The 21,330-nt window shown below is 41.7% G+C and overlaps 1 long non-coding RNA gene across 1 annotated transcript in view; it reads right to left on the bottom strand.

The window, feature by feature from the left end:
- Positions 1-13,164: 13,164 nt before the first annotated feature.
- The window catches only part of LOC148542939 (uncharacterized), a 47,407-nt gene continuing 39,241 nt past the window's right edge, over positions 13,165-21,330 (bottom strand). The window contains exon 3 of the long non-coding RNA XR_015873812.1: positions 13,165-13,680. This is a non-coding gene — a long non-coding RNA (uncharacterized LOC148542939). The remainder of the gene's footprint in view (positions 13,681-21,330) is intronic.

The raw sequence follows: 21,330 nt of genomic DNA, 5'->3' as shown, positions 1-21,330 counted from the left end.
TCCAAATGTATCCCCTGATGTGCTGATTCCTTTAAAAGATTACAGTACAAATAAGCCTTTCATTTAACAGTATATGGACATGAACACAGTGGCAAAGACATTTGAATATCACATGTAGAGGTGGTTAATTTAATAAGCACTTTTTAAACTGCCTGCAAATTACCAACAAATTAGCCATCCAAGATGTGTGTGTTATAAATTATAAAACACAACATGCAAAAATAGATTTCATCAACAACATAAACACATACAATGGCTCTTTTTTTATTTTATTTTTTATTCTGCTTTCCTCAAAGCACCGGTTTGTGAAATAACAACGCACAGTTCACATAGCACAATTGCATGAGTGACACTAATTGTGTGCGTTACACTAATAGTTCTATGTAACGTTCAATTACACATATGCCTACTCTCTACCTACTTTCTCACTTTAACTGTCATTTTCATGTTTTGTGTAATTTTTTTTCTTTTGCTAATAATGTGCATTTTAACCAATTTGCCTCTGGAATGAGGTGATAAAGTTCTCTTGTTTTGTTTCATAGGCTTCCATCTATCTTTAGACACATCAGGATTTCTTTATAAAGGAAGAAAGAAGATGATATTGCGGGTTGCGCCTGCGTCAAAGCGCAGTATCGATGCCCAGATTCCTCATTTATATAGGGATGAATAAAGATTATGTGGCTATGCTTAAATAAGCCCTCAAGAAGCGTTGATTTGCACCCTGAAGGCTTTCTGATTACCCGCTCAGGACAGAACATACTTTCTATGTTTCCAAATCAGAACATAAAGCTGCACTTCTCTCCCTGCAATTTCATTTCAGATTTTCTGCAAACAGATCACGATTTCACGCATATCTCTACAAGCAACATCACACTGTAAAACACTCACTGCATTAAGAGCTTGTGAAGTATCTCAGCATTTGATCCCTTTTGTCCACTAGGCATTAAGATTTATTTTATTAGACGCTGCTATAATTTCCTTATCTTGGTCCCTAATTACTGCAGTCTGGCTTAATCTCACTCAGCAATAAAGCTGTTTGCCTTCCGAACCTACTATCATGTCATTGCTGATAAATGACTCCCTCTGGCTAAAGGAGTACAGATAAAATACGCTTCATCCATGTGATATTCGGCTGAGCTAAATGAAGCCTAATGTGTGTTCATGTGTGCAGCTAAGTATATTATATATTATTCATACTTGCCAGCATTACATGCCAAAGAAGAAGAACCATGAATTTCCACAAACACATTATTCACTGTATTCTGTTTATGTCTTGCCCACAGAATTTGTTTTTTCTTTTTTCAAGACCAAAATATTGAAGTGCTGGTTGTACGCATATATGTAAAAGATGTATTTTACTTTCAAACGTAAAATATGTTGTTAAATAATGTAGCCCTAGGTGTAGCTGGTGCTACCTTTAAAAATATTCAATGAAAAAGCCACAGTTGCAATCCAGGGGGTAACATGGGGTTCACTGTGCATGTATTTAAGAGCAGAGTGGGGGCCTTGGGAGGGTAAACTGGGATTGCCAATCCCTTCTATACATGAGGTGGTTTCTTTAACATAAATCACTAAAAGTACCTGCAATAATCAAAATAGTTTTGGTAATTTTCCATGTGTTTGGTCTCAATCTGCTAATACTGACTTACAGTTTGCTAAGTCTATCATTAAACTGCCATATCAAGCATCCACATAACATATTGGGGGGTGACTCAAACACTCGATGCTTTCTCTCTGCACATGCTTCCGAGATGGTTACCACTGGAGGACGCAAATTTAAATTGCATGGAAAGCTATACAATTTCGATGGGCGATTCTGAGTGGTAACTAGGAAAAGTTTGGGCGCTTATCGGTTTCATCCACTCCATCTAAAGACACAGTTCTACTGACACAGATTGCCATGGTCCCTCAGACATAGGCAGTTGTAATGTGCAATGGTGCTGGCATTGGTCCACCAATGGTGCATCTTGTACACACCTTGGCAGATTCATCCGCTGCTGGTGGGCGTCTCAATATGACACCCATCGGCTGCGGCATTAACATAAAGATGCAGTAGCATCTACTGCGACTGCGTCCACCTCTGAATCACCCCCATAATGTAGTGAGCAGAGAAACTAAAGGTGGGTACACACCTGAAATACAGGAAGGGGTAAATTTAAGAATCGTATTTGGGTGAGATTTCAATCTCACGTGAGTTTTGCCTGTTTTTTTGACTTGCAAATTTACTAAAGGCAAACACATGTGAACTCGCAGGAAACATACATCAAAACTTGCATGAGTTTATGAAACAGACATCGCCCAAACTTGCAAGTACTTTCCATAGGAAACCATACAACTCGCAAATTTACCAAGAATCGAGTTTCGAAACTCATATGAGAAATTACCAAACTGTCACAAAAATAGACTTTTCAAATAGATGAGTGTTTGTGTGAGTTTGGATGTGTTTGCATGTGTTCACAGGTGTTTCAAGTTGCAATTAGTGGGAAAACAATGAAGATGACTATTAAATGGGCTAAATGAGCTGCATTGATTTGTGTGAAGCAAAAATGGCAATATATACTACCATTGGTATTCATTGCATGTGGCTGGGATTTCCGAGGATCCTACCAATCGTCTGGAAGGACCCAGAAGCAAGAAACTGAACAGAAATGGAGGTAATGCAGGTACAGTATCAAAAAAGCTGCTCAGGGCACATTTTTTTGGATGTGTTTGAACCTGAACGCATTGGCCGATGGCAAAGTCAAACAGATGTTCCAGATTAACTGTAACAACATATTTCATTTATATGACCAAGTCAAACTGGACCTAGACCCTGACACAGCATACTCCCATTGTCTTTGGCTACTATTTTCAGTCTGTGACCAGTAGAGTTCTCGTGATATCACAGTCAACATTCTCAAAGTACATACAGTAACTCTGGTAATGGCGGCATTTCAGCCACTAATGGATGCCTGCATCTGCTTCCCTAGCCAGGAGTCACAGTGGCATGCAGTCAGGGTAGATTTTTTTTTAGCATTGCTGGCATGCCTAATGTCCTGGGTGATATGGCATTCTTGTGGAGGGTCAATCTGCTGACAGCCTTTCATCCGTGGTGGGATTTCATGACCTCCTGCCCAAGGACTATGTTCTACTCCACAGAAAAATTCACATTGCACACCATCTTGGTCTTGCCCTTCTGCTTGGGCACCTCATCACTGCTGCCTGTACTGCTCAATAGGGCCTCTATAGGGCCTCTTGAGATGCAACCTCCTCCACCTCACTCTCTCCCTGCCTCTCCTATGCCCTAGACATATTCCTTTCCCCTTCCCTATACAAATGTAAAACACACAGAAAAAAAAGACAAACTACCCACACACATGCCACACACAAAAAAAACACTGACAGGACAAAAGAAAAAAACAATCAAGAAAAACAGAAAAATGCAACAAACAGATATATGACAAGTCAATAAATAAGCACAAAACTATTTCCACATACCAAGCAGCAATCTATTCCAGTAGCCAAAAACTCTCCTACACCACTAAACACACTCCTCACTGTCCCTCTGCAACCTCCAACCAACAAAACCCACAAAAGTTGGGCTGTTTATGGTGTTTTTATATCCTTAGACAGTGTGTACATGATGTGACTGCTCCAATCAGAACATGTTTCTAGGATGATGCATGTATTCTCCTGTGTGTTTTATAAAACACAACCATTCCCCTGTGTGTTTTCTAAACACAACCATTCTCACGTGTTTTATAAACACATCCATTCTCACACGTGTTTTATAAACACATCCATTTTCACACATGTTTTGCCTAAAACTCACACGATAAAACACGTTTGCAATCACCATCGGAAAAAAACACGTTATTCAAAAACTCACTTCTTGTTAAATTTGCGAGTTTGGTCTGGGAAAACTCACACGTGTTTGTTGGAACCTGTTCGAGTTTAATCTTGCCAAAACAGGGTTCTTAGTAAATTTACCTCTATATCTTCAGATAGTGGTTGTTCATACACACTGAACAACCATCATCTGTGGTCCTGCTGGCTGGGAGCCACGACCCCCTCCCCGGCAGTCTGCAGCCAGGGTAAGGGTGGTTGCTGACTGCCAGTACACACAGCACGATGAGCAGATATATCTGCTGATATATCAGCCATCGGCTGTGCTGCACAGCCGATTTGATATGTCTGTGATCGAAGTTCACAGACATATTGTCTGTACAGATTGGTCGATGGGCACACAATATATCAGAAATTCAATTGAGTGGCCAATATGTCGGCCAGTGTGTACCCAGAATTAGGAACTTCTGTCAATATGCATGCAGCATGCCCCTCCTTCCTCCACCATTACCACAGAGGAGTTTAGTGGCTGACTAATGCAGACCTAATTTAGGTTACACTCTCCTGTGAAAATAGTGAACCAATGCTTCTATGTGTGAGAACAATGAGGTATAGGTATCTTCAGCTTCATGGTAAAAATGTACACAACTTGCTGTTATAAAAATAGATTTGTTATGATCATTTATACACTAGGGGCACCGTGTTACTTCCCTAAATGTGAAAATAATAAAGTCGACATTATATCAAATCTGAAAGCCACCTTTGCTTTGTGGGGCATGCAGCTTCACTCCAGGCCGTGCCAACCATGCCATCTTCCTCATCCTCCAATGTGGTCAGTTTTGCCCATTCACTCATATACTGTAGGTATTAGCTAGTGGTGATATTAAAAAATTTAATCCAATAGCTTCAGTTCATGCACTGGTATACAATCGGGAAGCTGGCTGCCTTAATACCGGCAGCCGGCTTCCCGACTGTCATATCCCGACGAGGGATGAAATGCCAGGCGTCTAGATGTAGACGCCTGACATTTCCCCGACGCCGGGAGACCGGCGCCCGGCATCCCGATCAAAGGGATGCCGGGCACCACGAGCGGACAGCCGCAGGGGGGGGGAGGATTAGGTTTTGGGCACCCGGGGGGGACTTAGGGTTAGGCACCCCCTCCGGAGGGTTAGGTTTAGGCTAGGGGGAGGGTTAGGGTTAGGTACCCCTAGGGGGAACTTAGGTTTAGGCAGCGGGGAAGGGGGGGGATTAGGGTTAGGCACTTGGGGGGGAGGTTAGGGTTAGGCACCCCTAAGGAGGGCTAGGGTTAGCGGGTTAAGTTAGGTTAGTAGATACCTTAGGATGATCAGGATTTCCAGCGCTGTCGGGCTTCCGCTGCCGGGAACTCTGCATCTGTCGGCCAGGCGCTTCCGGGAATCGAACCGCCGGCCAATACCAATTCCCATGCACTCGATTGAGATTTTTTAAAATTGTAACATTTTATTGAAAGAGCGCCATGAAGATAAACAAATAGTGATAAAACAAATAAAACCAATAGAGATACATATATCGAAAGAACAATGCACTCAATTAAGATTTGAGCTAGTAACTAGCCTGTCCAACTCAGGCCAGCCAGAAACTAGTACTCCAGTAGTACTTTGGGCAGCATAGTTGACATAGTGGTTAGCATTACTGCCTTAAAGCACTGATGTATTGGATTAAATTCCCACCAAGATCCTAACAGTGTGAAGTGTGTATGTTCTTCCAGTGTTTGCGTGGGTTTCTTCCAGGGGCTGTGGTTTACTCACACAGTCAAAAAACAGTAAAACAGGCTAATTGGATTCTGACATAATAGCCCTAATATATATGTGTGTGTGAGAATATGTGATAGGCAATATTGATTGTACGCACCACTGGAATAGGGGACAAATGACCATATATTCACTACAAAGATCTGCAGATTATGGGCCTGATTCAGAGCCGCTCGTAAGCGGCCGCTCGTTCGTTCCGAGCGATGTTAGCCCAACTGCGCATGCGTATGGATCGTTATACGCATGCGCTAACCAGTCAGTGCGGCCGAAATTCATGTGCTCGCAAAATAGCGAATGCCTGCTATTTTCAGTGACAGAAAGAGGCGTATGTGGGTGGTAACAGGGGAAGGTGCTTGAAAATGGGGAGTGGAAATCAGAACGCAGGCGTGCTTAAAGGTCAAAACGGGCGTTTTATGGGTGTGCATATTTAAAACAGCAGCGTCATGGACCACGTCACTGGGTTATTTTATAGTCAGAACTGATCGCAAAATTGTGGTAGCAAATACCAACCCCAAGAATAGCGAGCAGTTCATACCCTTGTCGATTTACTCGATTAATCTAATAAATAGCGGACATGACGTAGGATGCGAGCGGCCAGGGGGCGTATTTTTCCAAAAGACGAACGCAAGTTTTGTTCGCTCGTTCAGACATAGAGGCGTGAACAGACCGCAAACAGCGAACGGTTCGTTTGAATAGCCACCCCTAGTTTTAGAACGAACGACCGCAAATAGCGAGTGGCTCTGAATGAGGGCCAATGTGTGTACTATATAAATAACTGACAATAAATAAATAAATAAATAGTAAGCTGGGAAGTACCTATGATGCGACGTGGTCATAAATTAAATGCTGATAGAGACACAGTATCCTCCAACTGCATTAATTAATAAACGCAATTTACTAATTTAGCAATTTATGGAGGGGTTCCTGATTTAATAAATGCAGATTGCCACTTGTATTTTCCCATAAGTAGGATATAATTCTAAGAATCTATTCTCACTGTGCATGTATGTAGTAAACTGCTTACAGTACTACAACCTTTTGCATACTGTATGCCACAGTAATTATCAGTTTCTTACATTATACTTTTATTGTAAGTTCAAAATAAGGTTAAAGTTTAAGGTTCAAAACTAAATATAGATAAAGAATTCCTAGACATCTTCTAATACCCAAATTTAAGCAATTAGAAAATGCTGTATATTTATGTTTTATATGTAAAATATAATATAAATTAGAATTTTATTAATAACTTCATGTCCTTGAACCAATGAAGGCTTAAATATAATTTTGATTATCATATCAGGTCTACTTGAGAAATTACAAATTAATGTTAAAGGATAATTCCAACTTTAAGAGCTTGTTAATATTGCATGTTGAAGTGCATTCTTAAGTATGGTAATCACACTTTAACACTGATAGTCCAAAAAGATGTAAGCAAATAGATTAGTATATACAAACAAAAAACACAGAAGAACCAACTCATTACAGAAATCGAATAAATTATTAAGTATTCAAAATTATCATAATTAAAATGTATTTAACTTATTATTGCATATCATAATGACAACTACATTAATATATAAATTGTTTGTGCTCACATATATATTCCTAATTTCCTAATTTCACTTACATCCAATTTGCATACAGATCTTGCAACATGCCCATGCTCTGTAGCTGAACAGGTGACTCCAAGACAGGGACAACTACACTTGATGCTGAATGGTTATGACTGGGTGGCAACGGGGAGTTCGGACATGGGCTGTGCTTAGTAAGACACCTCTACTACCCAGTATTGGGCTGGTGCACGTGCATGTTGATAATGATGACTGCTATTTGAACAAGCATACAGGTTGAGATGGCGTGGCTGCAGAGATGCATGCAACATCTTAACTTGGTTCTGTGAAGGTAGCACAAGTGCAATTGTGGCCGGCTTTCATACAATTCTGAGCCGCCACCACAGCCTCTAAAGTGTTCGCTAAGATTGGAAAATCGAATACTAGATGTACTGTATATTTATGGTTACTGATAGAAACAGAAGAATGGTTAAGAAATGAGAGATGCCTTCTTCATTTCCCGGCAGCTATGCGCTCTGAATTTCAGAGCTTCTATAGCAATTTGTACAACCTACACTCTGCCTCATCCCCAACTTCTGTCCCACCCTCTGAGACGGCAATTCAAGAATCTCTTTCCGCTGCCAATCTTCCTCAGCTATCTCATGAAGCACTTCAGGGTTTGAGTGAGGAGATCTCAGAAGAGGAAATCATAATTTCCGTTAAACAACAGAAGTCTGGCAAGTCACCTGGACCTGACTGCTTTACAGCTGCATACTATAAAAAAATCATGGAGCATTTGGTTTCCCACCTGCACTCCTTTTTAATATTGTTCTACAGGGGGGCTCCTTTCCTGTGAAAATGCTAGAGGCCGGAATTGTCATGGTACCTAAGGAGGGTAAGGACCCGCACAATTGTTCTAGTTATAGGTCTTTTTCCCTCCTCACTTTGTCATTTTCATTCTTTATATGCAGCTGTGGCTGCTCTTAACTATCTCTTTTACACTGCACTTTTCTTACTATGGCGGTGCCCTGGGGCGGCTTAGCTGGGCCAGTTTGTGGGTGACCTGCACTCTGGATTTGAACCCTAGTATGTTAGGGACCTACCCTAAAGAGGTTACCTGGATATGGTGGGTAGGCCCATAACCTTGGCCATGATTATGCTAAAACCTCTATTGATTGCAAAATTGTATTGCATTTATATATTATCAGTAATTTGGAGTTGTGCACCTGAGATTTGTCTGTTTCTGTGCCTGCAATTACTCTTAACAGGTAGCACCTCCCATTATATATATTTAGGGTGTACAGTCCAGGAACCTTTCCTATATACTCTATTTCCCTCCTCAATCTAGATATTAAAATATATGCTAAAATTCTAGCCGATAGACTCAACCAGGTCCTTCCCTCCTTGGTCCATTATGATCAGGTCGGCTTTGTGCCGGGTCATCAGGCTCTGGATAATACCCGCAGGACCATAGACTGAATCCATACCATAAATTCTAGGAGATCCCCAGCTTTTGTCCTTTCTCTCGATGCTGAAAAAGCATTCGATAGGATCTCCTGGACCTTTATGTCGCAAACCCTACAATTATTTGGGATATCGGGAGACTTCCTGACTGGTGTCATTTCCCTCTATTCTACTCCCTCTGCTACTGTTTCCAACAACGGAATCCCCTCCAACCATTTCCTTATTTCAAATGGCACCAGGCAGGTCTGCCGTCTGTCCCCTTTGATCTTCGCCCTAGTAGAACCTCTGGCCTCCCTTGTCCGACTAAACCCTAACATTCATGGAGTGCAGGTTGGGAATTCATCGTTCAAAATCGCCCTCTTTGCCGACGACATTCTACTTACCCTCACTCAGCCCCGGATATCTTTACCCAACCTTTACAAATTATTAGACCGTTATGGTGTGCTCTCCGGATATAAAATAAATTTTTCATGCCCCTCCATATCCTCCACCTGGATGTTGAGGCTCTTAAATCCTCCTATAGTTTTAAGTGGCAACATAAAAACATTAAATACCTTGGGGTCTTTCTGACATCCCGTTATGATCTTTTATATCATGAAAACTTTCCCCAACTTTTTACGAAACTACAAGCGGATCTGACTTCATGGAAACGGCTTATACTCTCGTGGCTGGCCAGGATCATCGCAGAGAAAATGAATATTCTCCCCAAATGGCTCTACCTTTTCCAAACCCTCCCAGTGGCAGTTCCCCTTACCCTCTTTCAAAAGCTTCAGAAATCTGTCAACCGTTTTATTTGGTATGTTAAACCCCCTCGGCTATCTTCGTCCATCCTTAAAAAACTATTTCCAAAGGAGGTAGAGGTCTCCCGGATTTTAAGCTCTACTATCTAGCTTCTCACTTTTCCCAAATAGTTTCGTTCTACTCCCCTCACGAAACGTCCTCCTGGCTTGATATTGAATCTAGCTATATTAATTCCCCAGACTTATCTTCCCTATGGGGCCTACAAAGAAACAACGTCCTCCTCCCTCTAACCTTTCTTCAACACTAAAATTCCTCCTACACATATGGGTCTTATACTCACTTAAATTTGATATTACCACTTTTATATCCCCCTTTACCCCCATATGGTGTAACCCCAATTTCCCCCCAGGTTTACATGCGACCCTCATGAAGTCGTGGATAACAGCGTCCCTCAAATTTCTTGCTGATTTTTGTTCACAAGGGCTCTGGCTCTCTCTCTCAGACCTACAAGTGCAATGTCCATCTCAATCTCTAAATCCCTTTGAATATTTCCAAATACAACATTTTTTAGGCTCCCAACTGTACCACAGTCCCCACTTCTCCGCAACCTCACTCCTTTTGAGCGACTCTGTAAATATTGCCCTATGTATACGGCATCCTCATTGACACTGCTCTGCCTTCTACTAGGATGAATCCTCTTGGAAGATAGATCTTGGCCCTCCATCTGACGAAGAGGCTTGGGACGACATGAGACTTGCAATTGCTAAAACCTCTATCTCTACCCGCCGTAAAGAAATTTCTTATAAATTGTATTACCGTTGCTACTATACCCCAGTATGGCTCTCCCATATGTTCCCTTCTGCCTCACCCCTCTGTTGGAAAAACTGTGGCCTCTGAGGTACCCTAACCCATATCTGGTGGATCTGCCTGGCTCTTGAGCCTTTTTGGACCTCGGTCCATGCTCTTCTGAACACTGTTTTTGGAGACCCGATTCCAAAAGACCCATGGACCTTCCTTTTAAGCTACCCCCCTCCTGATCTCAGCAACCGCTCTGTTAAATTGTTGTCCCACATTTTAGTTTCTGCTAGAAGTTTGATTAACCGTAACTGGAAAAACCCTCTTCCACCAACTCTCTCTGCCCTAAAATCACAAATCCGACATATAGCGGAAATGGAAAATATTACCTACTATCTTCATGATAGAGGCCATATGTTCTCTCAAGTTTGGGCTCCATGGCTCTCATACGACAGCGCTTTGCTGCCTCTGCTCCCTGCGCTCACTACCCATGTGTGATTCATGCACGATGGTTGAGTCTGCTCTCCCCAATTCGACCTCCCTATGCAAACCTCACTAATTAACTTAATATTCTTCTCTCCTGTCCTCCAAATGGCACATTTTTCTTTCTACCTTACAATGCTTCTTGCACAGCATTTGGCATTTTCTATGATATTTTGCTTCTTTTGATAGTCCTGCTCCAATCCCCCCAATACTCTCCCACCCACTCTATTGACCCCCCATATGCATATTGCTACTTATTTAACTTTATTGAAAAATTGGCTCATGTACACTTTTTATTATATCTGTGTTTTTCTATGTTACGTCTTTATGAGTTTTCTAAATAAAGAATTAAAAAAAAAATTATCTTATCCAGCTCTTGGCTGAACAAGACCCCACCTGAGAAAAAATGAGAGATGAATAGGGCTCATCTTAGGGAAATAACAAAAAGATAATTTGGTAATGATTGACAAAAATAGAAATTCCCATGGTGTGTAGTTATTAGTAAATATGTAATATAATATTTCATTCTTATTATCTGCACACTATGGGGCATATCCAATTAGCCGTGAATTTACCAATATTCTCGCACCTGCAGGGTTTTTCCCGCAAGTGCGAGATTTTGGTATACAATAGAGTGCAAGTTTTTTTGTTTTTTTAGCGCGAGTATTTTTTTGAGCAAATCCAATTTTTACTAAAATCCATGTTTTAAGGAAAAATTGTTGGCACCTGCTCTGGACCCCTTTGGACACCCCCTAATGATTAATTAAGCAAGTGGAAGTTTCCAGTTAGCTTAATTAGTCCTTAATAACTCACCTTCTGCAGCGCTGTCCTCCTCCTTTGTCTCTTCTCCAGCTTTGCAGACAGCTTCCAAGGCTTGCCGGGCACAGAACAGGTACTACTCCTAACCCTGCACTCCACTACCACTAACACTGCACTAAACTACCGCAACTAACCCTGCACCTCCTCCCCGCACACACTACAATGCAATGCACTACACTACACTACCACTGCTAGCACTGCAGCCCAACACTACCTCTAACCCAGCCAGGAACTACATCTCCCATAAGCCACCTCCTCCTCCCAGCATCCTCCTCCATAAATTGACCAGCAGGAGGGTAGCCCACAGGGATGGTGAGAGACCCAGGAGCAGCCAGAACACTTGGTTGCAAGTCTGCTTAATTATTTGCAGGCAAATCCTGCACTCAATTGGATATGCCCCCATGAGTTGAGGAATGTTTTTCTATCATTTACTGACCAGTCTGTGCTGATGACAAAGGTCCTGTCCAGCACCAGTAAACTGTGGGCTATAAAACTAGCTACGAATAAACTGCTTGTTTTTGGCTTCTTCATCTTAACCTCAAAGTAGCTAAAATTATGCATCTTGCCATCGTCGCATGTCTACTGATATGTTAAGATGGATGGGACAGCAAAAACAACAGATGGGTGATGAATTTGTATGTGTAAATGGATTGGAAGCCTTAGGAGATAACAATCCATTAAAAAGACCTATGTTTATTGTTCTGAAAATTAAGACCACTCAACCATCTAACACTGCTCTGCTTTCACTACAGGGGATTATGGGTGTCAGCCCAGTAAAAGTAGAGCAATCTGAATGGGATAATATGTTAACTTGTTGTAGTCATATTCATAAAAGATCTGATTGTCTTTCCTTAAGTAAATAGTAAATAACCCTTCTACTAACTACTAACTAACTACTTCTTATATCAGTGTGTTTTTTGAGGGATTGATGTATGTTAAAATCGTAATGGTACACCAGTGAAGTATTGCCTTCTAAGCAGTTTTGCTAGTAATAATATAGTAATATACAGTATTGTATTGCGAGTGATGAGTGTCATTACAGGTGTTTAATCCGTGTCTGTTAAAGTAGTCTATCCTTCATTCTTAATTATTTTTCTGGCATATCATTGTTCATATCACAAGTTTTTTCATGGACCTCTGTCTGCAGGTGAGTTGGATTTAATTTCTAATCCAATAATCTGAAACAATTAGCCTAGCAAGGTGCAGAAATTGAAAGAGTGGTCAATAATAAGTCACATGTCAGAGGCAGGAAAAGCAGGTGTATCTTATACCCCTTTTCCACTGCCTAAAAAACCTGGGTAATTGCCGTATCTACCCTGGACTCTGCTCAGTGGAAACAGTTCCAAGGAAAAAATCCCGGGTCTACTGACCAAGGATTTGTTCACTGGTATCGAGCAGGGTTTTTAACGGTAATGGTTGGGTAGGACTGCACTTTGCTGTGTGGGCAGAAGTGGTGTGTGAATAGGCTGAAAGGTGTGGTTGATGAGTGAGTGGGGTGCTGCACTGATCGCAGGCGTACCGGGTCCTGCGTATAATTGGATAGAGACGTTAGGGGATGGAAGGTGAGCTCGCCCTGTGGCTGCAATGGTAGTCGGGGAGTGTTGGATTGTGTATGTGGATGCTGCTGTGTATGGTGTGGTGAGGGGTGGGCCGAAAGAATGAGAGAGGCGGACACAAAGTGGGAGTGAACTGTTTTATTAGAGTAGTCACAATGCTTCTCCTATGTAGTCCCTGGCACAAGGTAGGTGAGAGATAGGGAGAGACTGGGGAGGTGGGTTGACCCTTTCAGGGGGCTCCTTTCCGTGCGGTTCAATAGATTGGCACGTTACCCCTGCTGGACCTTTGGTCGACAGTCTTGGGAGTCTCGGTGGGTGGGAGGGGGGAAAGTGGAGCAAGAGGTAAGGTGGGTGGGTGTGAACACCTGGCGGCATCCCGCGTGTGTAACAGAGTCTCGAAGTCTGATACCTACTGGTAGGTAAGGCCTGAAGTTGGTAGGCTGTTAAGGTGTTACGTTGCTGCAGGTCTGTGTTGGCTGAGTTGAGCTGTTGCGGTGGTTGAGATGAATTGCTGTTGATCGAGATGATCGAGAAAACCCGGTAACACTGCAGTGGAAACAGCTCTTACCCGTGTTTTTTGACCCAGGTAGAAGCTGCTGATTGGTCCTTTCAGGGTGCTGGCTGCTGATGTAATCACCCAGAGACCAGAGGAGATGCCTGAATAAAGGATGTCATTAAAAATGTCATTAAATTAAATAAATAATAATGAAATAAATAATATTAATAAGAATTAAATAAAATAAATTCTAAAGATAATAATTATAAATAATAATAACTAATGTTAATAAACAATGACATTAAAAATTTAATTAAATGTGGAAAGGCCATTTTTTAATGACATCCACAGGTTTTGTTGGGCTTACCCAGGTTAAGCAGTAACGGTGGTGACCCGGGAAAAACCCAGGATGACGGTGCAGTGGAAACGGGGTCTAAGCTGGGTGTGACCCAGTAAAAATTCCTGGCACAGACACAGGATCTTGGTGGAAAAGGGGGATAACTCATAGAAGTCCAAACACTCATGTACTCACATTAAGCAACCAATGAGGGGAGCTGGTTAAGTAACAGACAAATCCACAGCCTGAAGCTCAATGAGCTAACTCACTCACTAGTCACCTGTCACATTTATGCTCACTTTAAGTATATAGGGCCTGATGCATTGTTGGTTACAGATACGCCGCAAATTGCTTGCGCAATCTATCTTAACTAGAAAGGTGCAATTGCTACAATATGCAATCAAACAATTATCTTAAAATGCCTGATGATTTATGTCAGAAATAAATACATAGTACGCATCAATAAATGATGTGATGCGAACACCAAAAGCAGAGAATAAGACCTGGACAGATAAAAGCAAATCAGCGCAGTGGATGGATCCCATCACTAGGAAATCATCAAACTAGTGAGCTACCCAATGCTGTCTGGTGCCCCTCACAAATGCACCAATGTAGACCTCAACTGAAAATAAGCACTGTCGATATAGAAACCATCCTTCAAGTAAAAATCTATGTACCAAAAAGAGTTTGGATGTAAGAGTAACAGCTGATTCCATATCAACTTTCCCCAATAGGGCACCAGCCCCAAAGGAATGCCCTAGCTTCAGGGCTTTATGAAATGAATGAAATACCACCCAGCAGCAACCTTCAGGGATTGCATCATTAATAGAAGAGCCTGAAGGATAGGACAGATGTATTAAATAAGATTTTTTTTTTAGGAACTACATCCACTGGAGACAAAACTAAGCCAGGCAAGTATAAGCAGCATAAGGCCCAATCATGTGCCCCAGCTGTACCTCCTTCATAACCTTCTCCCTGACCACAGGCAGGTAAAAGGTAAACTTAACATTCAGTGGCTGCCCAGTGCTCTCAGTCTCAATGATTGGAAGAACAAGACCCTCATATGCTCAGAAGGAAGCATTCCCAAATAGGCAGCACTAAAAATGCAAATTCCGCTCAGCTAATTGTATAAGATTTCTAAGCATCCTATTCAATGCCAACTCTCTTCTGTGCTGCAAATAAGCTTTTTAAGATTCTCAAGTAAAGACAAATGCATCTACATATTTACCACACTAGGGGGTATATTTGCTAAAGGTCGATTTTAATCGATTTTTTATTGATTTTAAATCTATCAAAATCGATTAAAATTGACCTTTAGTAAATATACCCCTAGCTGTGTTTTGCCAGTAAAAGCATTGCCCTTTTAAATTTCAGGCATAAACACGATTAGAAGCACAGGGTTTTAAAACCCAATGCTTAGTAAATAAAATGCATAGTCTCTTTCAGCCATAATGCTATTTTGGCTGTTTTTGTAAGCTGCCTTGGTAGTGGATAAGGCAATGGTTGGTTGGTTGTTTTTTACTTCAGTTGATTGCAAATTGGCTTAAGTTGGGTATACACTGGGTAATATATCAGCGCATCTTGCTGTGTGTATGGGCGGTCGGTTGACCTTTGCTGCAGGGTCTGCTGGTGGCTGACATCTCAACTGGGTGGGCAAATTAAAATGCCCGCCCAGTTGTAATGTCAGGGAAGACACATTGAGCGACCGATCGGTAGGTCTGTATAGCTTACCTGATCGCCCACTGTGTTGCTGGATCTGCCCGTTGGCAGATCCCTTGGCACAGTGTGTACCCAGCTTTACACAGCTGACAGAGTGGGTGATGTCTGGTGGTGTGCCATCGCAAGCATGCATTAAAGATCCAATGGCACACTGATAGGGAACTTTTTTTATTTCATTAATTTCTGCATCTGTTGTTGGACAAATTTCTTTTGAGATTTTCACACTTTTGTTGATTGGTGTGCTGACTAGCTTGGTATCTGTTGTTCCAAAGTTGTTGAGCATTATCTCAATATAGCTTTATAGGTTTATACTAACAGTCCCAGCACTCAGATTTTGGATGATCCTCCGACCCTGCAATTGGTGTGCCAGCCCAAAGTCCTTGAAATTGAACGTGTCACTTTTGCAACTTAACATCGGCTCTTTGGCTCTCTTGTTCTGCAAATAGTAGATCATCCACTGTACATGTAGACAAGTATGACGAATAAGCTAGGAATTTGCTATGAAACTGATTTTATTGTGTACCAAGTTGACTGTTTGTCTGTTTGTTTTTTGCAAGCAGGCAGTTTGGGTTATAAAAAAGAATGTTAGTGAAACATTATAGATTTGATTTTAAACATACAGTACTTCTGTGGAATATCATATATTCATATGATATTGAGATGAGTGAATATAACAAGATTAATTAAATCTAGATGTTTTTATTTTTGAGTTCATGAACCTGATTATTAGTTGAAAATAAAGCAAGAAAGAGTAATGCTGGCCATATACCTGCTCGATTTCAGGCCGATTGTCTAATTTTCGATGAGTCATATGATGGCTCTTGTGAAAATCGTGTATTTTTTTAGTAAGATAAGATCCGATGCGTGCTCCTGCAGCTCCTATAATCGGATCTTATGATCAGATGTGCAGCCCATATGTTCCATCTTATTGTGTGCAGATAATGCCGTTTATTTTGTTCATGCGATCCATCGCGCGGAAATTCAAGTCATTTCAATGACTGTTTCCCTAATAAGCGCGGGAGGCACAGGATCGATCATACAACAGATCCTGTGCTAAGAAAAACAACAAATATGCTGCCGAGACTTCCAGGGAGCTCCGGTGAGTCGGATGGTGAATCGGATCTGATGTTGGTCATGCAGGTGTATGGCCTGCATAAGTGTACAGAACCTGGAAAAATAATGTAGCAATGCAAGGGGTGCAAATGGGATAAATACTGGCTGCTGTTACATGTAGTCCACAAATGCTGGACAGCTTTATTTTTACACTGCAATTTAGATTAAGTTTGGATAGACCCCATCCAAGTCTAAATCTCTGCACATTTTACATCTGCCCCACCTGCAGTGTAGCATGGGTTTACCAAGGTGCACAGTTACTTGCTCTTTCTTACTCTGGGGGTGATTTCATTGCACATGCACATGCAGTGATTGTATTGTGATTATAGACGCACAGAAGATCCCATCACAAAGTGACTGACAGGTTGTCAGCATTTGGGGGTGGTAACGGGGAGTGGTCAGAAAAACGAAGGCGTGCCTGCCCGTTTAAATGCCATTACATGGCCGTGCATAAATTAGCCACTGTGAGTGCATATACAGCTCTGCGTGTCAGAAGATCTCCCAAGGCTGCGGCAGATTAGACCTTCCGCAAGGGTAATATGGCCGCTGTTGTCAGTCGATGTTGCCTATATTTACGTGGATATGAGTCTTCGCACACAGGTAAGAAGGCAGTAGTGGGTGTCTTTATGCTCGGGTGATCTTTGCTAACATTAGCAAATTTTCTCTGCTGCGTTGCATATGAAATCGCGGATGAGATCGCATTAGCGTCCATCTCTGAATCAGGCCCTCTATTCCCAACTAAGAATCAGGCTCCACAAAGCCTGATTCAAAGTTGTACACTAATGCCGCCACTGCTGCGTATGTGAACGCAGTTGCAATGCGAAAACACGCAAATATCACTGCAGCTTTGCAAATCCAAGCATCTGCGTAAAATGTCACAGCATCTGTGTACAAAGACACAGCATTGATTACGGCAGTCCTAAGTGAGTCTATGGTCCCACAGAATGGCCATGGGACTTGTGACACCAGAGCCAAATTTCTTGCATATGGGATCGCAGACGCAGGGTGTGACAAGGCCCCAAAACGGTCGCGACACGTCTGCATCCTTTCCTGCCACTCCCCCAAAATGCTACCTGACTGTCATTCACACTACAGTGCCACTGTCTCCTCAGCGTGTGCTGGGCTGTGGTGGGACCAGGGAGGCTGGTCTCTTTTGTCTGTGCCCCCAGTGAAGCGTGATGCACCGTTTCACGATGCAGCAAATACTATATTTTTAGGAGACATGGCAATGCCTACAAACATTAGGCCACACTGACAAAATTACTCAGCCCCTGCTTGACGAATGCGCATCGCGACTTAAACTGGGTACACACGTAAAGATTTTCTGTCCAAGCATCCAACTAGTTGATTGGTTGGAATGAAAATCTGGTAATGTATGAAAGAAAATGACAATCAGCAATTTGCTCCCAAACGCCGGAAATGGACAAAAACTGTTGTTTCAACAAATTGTTTGGATCAAACATTTAACAAACTTCTCGGACGACCATTTTCATCTGTTTTCTGGCATTTAGGAGCAAATTGCTGATTATCAGTTACTCCCATACATTACCAGATTTTCATTCCAACCAATCAACTAGTTGGATGCTTGGACAGAAAATCTTTACGTGTGTATGCAGTATCGGAACATCGTAAACATCGAAATAGTGTACAACTCTGTATCAGGCTCTCTAAGCTATACCACTGGTTGTGCCTATTACAGATTGAATCAGTCCAAGGAGTTTTGATACAATTATCAACTACAATTGCTTATCAGCTCATTTCTGAACTAGCTCTGATTTTGTCAGATATTTTTCTATGAAATAGCAAAATGAATTAATATCATACCTTTGTTTTTATGTATAGTATAAAAAAAGCTTAATTTTTAATTGAATAATAGTGCATATAAATATATAATCATTTGAGAGATGTACATTTCTTGCTGAATACAAATAAGATGCGTTAAACACATTCAGGTGAAAGCTCAGTGCTAGAAAAGAAACATTGTATAACATACACATGTGTGTTTTACTCAATTAATAGATAGAATGCTCAAAAGACTCCTAGAAAGACTTGGTATAGGTCAAATTATCTGCGCACTCCACCTAACCATTACACACATGTAATGGTGTCTCTCACTGCACCTTTACCTCTATACTAACATACTGTCCTTATTCAATTTTTCCTGTTTTTAAAGGCAATATCCTCTTCTTCCCAAAAATATATTCTCTATTATCCTACTAATACAGAGGTACAGTATATTACACCACTAGAAGCTCACCAATCCCCGGCTACATCACAGTGAAATTCAGGAATCTTGACTTTGGTGCTTAAAAACAATTTGACTGGATACATCAGCTACACTTATATTCATGTCTCAATCTAACTACTTGTAATATTATGCTATGCCTGCCATCACATGATTATGCTTAACAACCATTTAATCAGGAGACTGTTTATGATTTGTGGAGGACCCAGGGCAATTATCTTGTCAGTAAAATTACCCCCCCACCTCCCCTTCCTGCCTGCCATCTCGATATTGTGGTCCTCCTGCCCCATTAGATGCCTTGTCGGCTGTGCTCTTTTATCTCCAGAGTGCGTGGCTCTTCATGACTTCACCAGTCTTACTGAATGCCAACTCCGTGAACGAGAGCTTGCCCGGGAAAGTGGGGATTGAGATCATGATCCAGGCACCTAAGGAGGCACCATTGGGGCAAAGATTACAGCCATGAGGCTGCTGGGCTCCAGGCTGTGCAAGGGAGGTCTCGCAATGCTTGCGAGATATCATGCATATATCCACTGGAGCCTGCCGGGAGGTGAGACACAGCACTAGGCTCATACGCTGTTGGAGTCTGGCAGACGAGATGTTAAAACATCTTGTCGGTACTGCTTCCTGCTTCGCCTCGCTAAAGAGGCGAAGGAGGAAGAGCTAAAGTGGCACGATCCATGCTACTATAAAACATCTCCCCCTTAATTCCATTCATGACTAAGGAAATTCTCAAATCATAACCGAATGTGTGTACTTGAGACCCCAAAATGAGAAATCTTAATTATGTATAACTTGTCCAACATAATTATTCTGCTTTACTATATTAGATTTGTTTTTCAAAGATCAGTTTCAGCCTGTTACAGTAAACATTTAAGCTTTATGGGGTGTAGAAATAACTAATGGGAAGGCATGTTATTTGCTGTTACTATAATTACATTGGCAGCTCTATATTGAACACGGATAATGTAAATGAACATCAGAACCAGATGGGATAAAGTGAGAGGGATTAGTGCTGGTCAGTATAATATCTGTACACAGGGCTGTATAAAATGAAAGTCAAAACAAAGTGATAAATACGGCTACATAATATTTTGATGGTTGTTTTTAGGGTTTGTGTGGTTGAGTTTCATGATGTAAATAGGAGTTCTTCTGTAGCAGGTTGCCATGTTAGCAGGTAGAACAAGAGTGAAATCTGGTAATGTATGGGAGCAAATGACAATCAACCATTTGCTCACAAACACCGGAAAACAGACAAAAACAATTGTTCGGATAAATTAGTTAAATTAAACTGATTGTCTGTTTTTCAATGTCTGGGAGCAAATGGCCGTTTGTCATTTGCTCCCATACTTTACCAGATTTTCATTCCAACCAGATTGGACAGATAAATCTTTAGGTGCGTACCCACTTTGACAGACTTGCTCTGCAGTGATGTCATAGCAACTGACTGACACACCTGCATAATTTCCCATCAGGACTGTCTTATAGATGTGGGGAGAGCTTTCACTGATTGTAGTGGAATGTGGAAGAACTACTATACTTTTTGACAGAACTGCAGTGGAATACCAGGTTAAGGGCTTCATTTATCAACATGTTTTATCATTCACGAGTGATAAAACTTGTTGCGTATGATAATGGTGCTCCAGTCAATCAGCTCCTGACTGTCATCTATTTGAAAAATGGCAGTTGGGAGCAGGGGCGTAGAGAGGTCGGCCGGGCCTGGGTGAAGGGGGCATGGCCTAATCACAGGAGGTGTGGTCATACCCCTTTAAGATTGTGCTGGGCTGCTGTGATTTAAAAGGGGGGGGGGATCCGGTGCTCATCCAACAGCCTGGGACTGGGCAACTCAGGATTTGTGAATTATGAACAGATATCACATAAAGGCCATCAACGTGTTTTCCATTATATTTGTATTTATGCAACACTTTCACCACAATGTTATTTAATCTTACATTCAATGACCATATTATTCCCAATTAAATGGTCTGACATAAAAAATTTGTGCAAATAGTAAAACCTAATTGGAAAAAGCTTCTCTTACAAATTAAGGGACCGATTCAGACCCGCTCGCTAGATGCATTCGTTCGCTAGATGCGTATGTAAATTCGGTAAGGCAGGCGATCGCACGGCAATGCTTTAGCACGCCCACTATGTCTTAGCGTGCGATCGCATTGTGTATGCAGATGGTCACCAGGCTGTCTTAAGACGCCCACTTGCGCACGTCATCTCCAGGAAGTGTGTGCCCTAAGATCCTTGTCTCTACCTGCAAAGCTACTAATGACTTCCTACTTGACATTGATTCTGCTCATTGATTCTCAAGTGCAATATCCAAGGATGTTCAGACTAATAATAACAAAAAAATAGACAAAGAAAATATTATCACAGTGGAGCAACACTGTT

The sequence above is a fragment of the Taudactylus pleione genome, unplaced genomic scaffold (genome assembly GCF_031769625.1).
Source record: "Taudactylus pleione unplaced genomic scaffold, aTauple2 ptg000007l, whole genome shotgun sequence".
In the NCBI taxonomy this organism is placed as follows: domain Eukaryota; kingdom Metazoa; phylum Chordata; class Amphibia; order Anura; family Myobatrachidae; genus Taudactylus; species Taudactylus pleione.
The sequence above is the reverse complement of the archived record's forward strand: the minus strand, read 5'-3'. Positions and strand labels throughout refer to the sequence as shown.